Below are 6,583 nucleotides of genomic sequence, written 5' to 3'. Positions count from 1 at the left end.
ACTTCACTACATTCCTAAAGAAAATAATACACTTTTTACTCCATACATTTTCCCTGACACCCAAAAGTACTCGTTACATTTTGACAGGAAAATGGTCCAATTCACATGCTTATCAAGAGAACATCCCTGGTCATCCCTACTGCCTCTGATCTGGCGGACTCACTAAACACAAATGCTTTACTTTGAATTTGAAATGATTTATACATTTGATAATTAAGTATATTTTAGCAATTACTTTTACTTTTGATACTTAAGTAGATTTAAAACCAAATACTTTTAGACTTTTACTCAAGTAGTATTTTACTGGGTGATTTTCATTTTTACTTGAGTCATTTTCTATTAAGGTATCTTTACTTTTACTCAAGCGTGACAATTGAGTGCTTTTTCCACCAATGTCAAGAAGCTGATTAAACAGCATGATCAATATTGCTAGGGACAATAAAAGGCCACTCTAAAACGTGCGGTTGTGTCACACAACACAATGCCACAAGTTTTGAGGGAGCGTGCAATTGGCATGCTGACTGCAGGAATGTCCACCATAGCTGTTGCCAGAGAATTTAATGTTAATTTCTCTACCATAAGCCATCTCCAACGTTGTTTTAGAGAATTTGGCAGTACGTCCAACCAGCCACACAACCGCAGACCACGTGTAACCACGCTAGCCCAGGATCTCCACATCCGGCTTCTTCACCTGTGGGATCGTCTGAGACCAGCCACCCGGACTGCTGATGAAACTGAGTATTTCTGTCTGTCTGTGGGCCTGGCTCCCCTGTCTGTCTGTGGCCCTAATCTATGGATTTCAAATGATTGGCTGGGCCTGGCTCCCCTGTGGGTGGGCCTGGCTGCTAATTGGGTGGACCTATGCCATCCCAGGCCCACCCATGGCCCCGCCCCTGCCCAATCATTTGAAATCCATAGATTAGGGCCTAATGAATTTATTTACTTGACTGATTTGACTGATTTCCTTACAAATCATTGAAATTGTTGCATATTGAGTTTATATTTTTGTTCAGTATGTTTTTGTGCTCTAAATATAATTTGTATTTGTTGTCCTGGCTACTGGACCTTTTTAGGAACACCATTATTTTTGTCTTACTGAGATTCACAGTCAGGGCCCAAGTCTGACATAATCTAGAAGATATAGGTGCTGCTGTAGGCCCTCTTTGGTTGGGGACAGAAGCACTAGATAATCTACAAACAGTAGACATTTAATTTCTGAGTCCAGTAGGATGCGGCCGGGTGCTGCAGACTGTTCTAGTGCCCTTGCCAATTCATTGATGTCGAGGAGGGTGGAGCTCAAGCTACATCCCTGTCTCACCCCACAGCCCTGAGGAAAGAAACGTGATTATTTTAACTGCACAATTGTTATTTGTGTACATTTATTTTATAATGTCATATGCTTTCCCTCCAACACTGATTTCCATCAATTTGTATAGCAGACCCTCATGCCAAATTGAGTCAAAAGCTTTTTTGAAAATCAACAAAGACTTTGCTTTTGTTTAGTTTTTTTTTGTCAATAAGTGTCATGGTCTGTCGTATCGTATTTTGTTAGAAAGCCAATTTGACATTTGCTCAGGACATTGTTTTCACTGAGGAAACGTTGGAGTCTGCTGTTGATTATAGTGCAGAGGATTTTTCAGAGATTGTTGTTAACGCAGATTCTACTGTAATTGTTGGGGTCAAATTTGAATCCACTTTTGTGAATTGGTGTGATTTTTGCTCTTGGTTCTTTGTTATGTGGCCGAAAAGGTTGGATAAGTGGTTTATCCGTACATCTCCATTGTGGATAGATAGTTCTTTGTGTTGTTGTTTGATTACTGTGTTCCAAACCCCCAAAAGCTGATAAGTGTGATCTGTATCCTTGATGCCAACCCTGTGCCCATTACAAGCCAGGATCCAACCTTACCCTGAGGCTATACTTAGAGACATATCGTCAAAACAGGACTTGGATTAGGATTAATGGTAACATGATGAAGTGGGATAGGCCCGATCTGCGGCTCCTCTCTCCTATCTCCAACTGTGGCGTATCTCTGATTTTATGAGTGTGTGTGGTCTCATGGAATATTCATGAGATGATTAGAGGAAAGCGTATTCATTCTTGATAAATTATTAACAAATCGTCAACACATATTGTGGAGCTTGTCTGTATTTGACCTCCCAGAGGAGTATGGTATAATGCTATACTGACATCTAGTGGAATTAAATCAGTACCACGCCGCCAGTGTGGGGAGGAATTTACTGTGATAGACAAATACAGTCCCTCTGAAGATCAGTTCACTTCCTGATTATGTTTTTATTGAGGGCTTATGATTCAGATGTACCTTTTCTTTATGGTAGTTTGATCCTGTTGTTATTCTGTGTCTACCAGGTAATGAATTGAACAGTTAGTGTCTTTGGTGTGCCAGAAGTCAGTCACTTGTTTAGCAATTTACAGATTCTGTCTCTGATGTTTGATTAAAATGCTACAATGTAACCAGCATAGGCCTACTCTGAGGGCCTTGGGTTGCTCGGAGTATCTTTAATTAGATCATTCAGAGAGTCTGTGAAGGAGAGAGCTTTGAATTACTCCTGTGAGGTGTGCATCATGAGCCCCATCCATCATAGTCAGAGAAGAGGACAGTCCTCCTCTCAACTGAGGCAGATAGTGAACACCACCAGGGGTGTAGTCATTAGTAAACACCATAGCAAAAATGTTTCGCAACAAGGGTTTCTATTGGACAAATTCAGGTAGGTCACTCCCCATTTAATTACGTTTGCTTCTATTTGCTTCTATTTGGGATCCTAGTGAATACACCCCAGATCTGTGGAACAGAAAGTCAAAGGGGATGCTTCATCTACATGGCAACAGCAGCTCTACTTCACCTCCTCATAGACATAGGACGCTACAGTCTGCAGGAGCCCCACTGAAGGAAGAGGGACAAGAGGCAGTAGGGACATTTAGTTTGAATGATTTGAGTGTATTATCAAAGGAACTATATATGGTCAGGAGATATTACTACTTTTTTTTTAATCCTTCCAACTGGAACATTAAATATGTGTATAACAGCCTTTAAAAAACCCATGAATTGAATCAGAAGACTGAGAACACACAATGTGGTTTAGTCAGCAAGTCTTCTGGGGAAGGGGAAACTGTGAGGGCAGAGAGAGAGAGAGAGAGAGAGAGAGAGAGAGAGAGAGAGAGAGAGAGAGAGAGAGAGAGAGAGAGAGAGAGAGAGAGAGAGAGAGAGAGAGAGAGAGAGAGAGAGAGAGAGAGAGAGAGAGAGAATGAGCAGTTACCTTGTCTCCATTGGCTTCCTGTGTGTCTTCTCTGCGTATTAGGTTCACCTGGATGTGACTGAAAGAACATTTAAAAAGCCTTTCATGTCTCCAATATTTTTGTCCTATTTTTCTCTGCCTCTGAAATATTAATATCTTGCATGTGTTTTTTGACAATGCCCTCTCCCCGTCTTATCCTTTCTCTCATGTCCACCTGCTGGTCTCTCTCAGCATTATCTCACCACTGGTCATTGTGTTGCTGCTGTGACCTCCTCCGACACGCCCACATTCCCAGTGTGACTCCTCCCACCAGGAACAGCAAAGAAAGCAAGCAGCAGAGAGGCAACAGCCAATCAGGATGTGTTACATCAGGTTTATGGAAATCCCCTGGGTAACTCCTGCCGCCCTGATGTAACACATCCTGATTGGCTGTTGCCTCTCTGCTGCGTGCTTTCTTTCTCTCTCTCTCTCTCTCTCTCTCTCTCTCTCTCTCTCTCTCTCTCTCTCTCTCTCTCTCTCTCTCTCTCTCTCTCTCTCTCTCTCTCTCTCTCTCTCAGTCAATCAACAAACCAATAATAACCAATCCCTATGTGCTGAATTGGTGTCTTCATCCACTCTGATGTCCCAGCTGTGTAACATTTCCCTCTGTACCTGCTTGCTTTAACACAACACAGGACACAAACTGCTATGTCACACTCCAGAAGTTCAGGGCCCCGCCCCCTCCCACACCCTCTAGAGGAGAGGGCTTCTATGTTACCATGGTGAGCACACTGTGTACAGAACAGAGGCTTTAATTAATCTATTTTGAGATCATCATTCAGCCATTTCTTACACTCAATACAGTCCTTGATAATATATTGTTTTTTGTTTGACCACTTGACTGTCCTTGTGCATGAATCTGTGTGTGTGCGTGTGTGTGTGTGCGTGAGCTCATGTGCATGTTTGCGTGTTTGTGATGTATCAGAGTAATCTCCCACGTATCTCTCTCCTTCCTGCATCTAGCACGGCACTCCCGCTGGACCTCCAGGTGTCCATTCCCAGCCCCAGACTCACCCCAGCAGAAAGACTCTCCCAGAGGCATGACTGCAGCAGGAAATACCCACAAAGCCCCAACACTTCCTTGGAACACCTCCAAATAACAGTGGTGTTTTTTGTCCTTTAAACAATTCAAGTATTTCTACTGGGAGAAAGTCCAGAACTAACCCAACCCTCCCCAAAGACTCAGACATAGGGAATGAATGTGTTGAGGCTAGTAGCTCGGCTATTTCAAATGGAGAGAATGACCAAATCCCCCATTGTTCCTTTGTGACATTGCCAAAGAACCACTGTGTTTGAGTCATTTCAGAAGGGGTGGAAGTCTGTTATTTTGGAAAAGAAATACCACCTCCAGTACCACCTAAATCTCTGACACTATAATCAGAGTGGTTATTGAAGTTAGGAAAAATAAGATTCCTATAATTTAGTTATATAAAGATAATGTATTACTATTACTTAGAAGATCCTTCCTTCTTGCTAATGGTTCCCTGGTTGCAGAGGAGTCCTCTCAGCTCTTAAGGTTAACCCTAACAGAGATGAAACAGTTATTATGTTTGACAGGTAGGGATTTTAAAAAGTGGAGAGAGGGGTAATCTTGCACATGGTTTCATCCACCAGCCGGCTCTCTCTGTGGCAATTATCCTGGGGACATTCCACAGGATATGTACAGGACATTCACAGACCATGCACAGGACAATCCATTACATATGGCCTTCCTGTAGATACTTTTTGCAAGGGTGTGATTTGTTTTTCGTTATTTATGATTGGCTGTCTTGGTGTGAAGTTTTTAAGTTGGTCTTCATTGACAGAATAATTAATAAACAATTATTTTGCTAAAACTGGCTAAAACTGTTCTTCAAAACGGTCTTGCCTGTCTTGCACATGACAGTTAGAGAAACAGGTAGATACTTTCCCTTCCACTTCTGTTGAGACGCTAGATTGTTTTCGTTTGATTATTCAACAAGCATACTAGCTCTCTGTTATTGGTAAGCTGAATTGCTATATAATCGATTGGGGAGCAACATTTGATGTAGCCTTTAGTCATCTGGAATGACTTGACCATTACACAATGTGTCCTTAGCCCTTAGTCCCAGTGTGCTCCTCTCTCAGAGTTGTGGCTGAACACTTATTGCTCAACATTATTGGGCAGCTCAGTTTCAATACAGATCAATGTCATTGATGCTCATCGACAGCAGACTTTAAAAAGGCAACTCTGGATTGCATATCATTACACCACTGATGGAGCATTACTGCAGCTAACACATTATATTGAAGTCTTAATAGATGCAAATGATGATAACTTATACAAATATGCATTACATTATTTAATCTTCCTATCAATCTCCTCCACTGTTTATCTAATGCTTACCATTCCCTCTCTTTTTTGTCTCTCTATCTCTCTGCCCTTTTCCAGTGTGATGCGTGAGCATCCTTGTTTATTTATTAGTTTCTGCTCTAAAGCCTCTCGACTCATCCCCTGAATCCCCAGAATGATTGCATTCTCATCTATGTGAAGGCTTATGCCAAATGGCACTGCCTGCTGTCAAATGCTGCCTTCTCTCAAGGGGCACACACACACAAACACACACACTGCAATCTGTTGGAATGGCCAAACTAGAGCCATGGAGTCCTTTACACTCATTATCACCACTGGACTAGCACACCTGAGTACCCTGTGGGTTATGCTGCTTTTTTTAACTGTAGCAAGAGGAATGTTCTACAAAAAATGATAGGGTTGTACTTGACAAGATTATATCCATCCTCACGATTTTTCCAGGTGGAATTTCTCATCCCTTTTTATATTTGTCTCACTTTATTTATTTATTCCTCTACCTTTAGCATTTCACTCTATGTTTCTCTACAGTAGCTATTAGTGTGTAGTGCCATTGTGCTTGACTGATCAGTAAGGCCTTTAATACCGAAATCTCTCTTTTGTCAGTATTGATCTTTTCATCCTCATCCATTCATCTGGAGCTCACAGTACATCCCACTCGTTCCCTGCTATCTATCTCTTCATCCCATCCCTTAACATCCATATTAGAGCTCCCTTCCTCCCTTGTTTTCTTCCTCAGTACCTCTTTATTCCTGCACTTGCTATTGATGAACAGAAAGGGAGGGGCAGGGTCTTGCTGGAAGCAGGTTGAAAAATTTTGTTTGTTTGGCTACCACGACCACTTTGTTCTTCAAATTATCTTTTCCCAGACTTCCCAAACTCCTCTTCCCAGGAAATTGAGAGACAGTGCTCATAAACACATCTTCATCCTTTATCTTTGCAAGTCTCTGTTCATTCTAT

This window comes from Coregonus lavaretus, assembly GCF_964263955.1.
Source record: "Coregonus lavaretus genome assembly, chromosome: 26".
Classification (NCBI taxonomy): Eukaryota; Metazoa; Chordata; class Actinopteri; order Salmoniformes; family Salmonidae; genus Coregonus; species Coregonus lavaretus.
Note: the sequence above shows the minus strand (reverse complement) of the source record.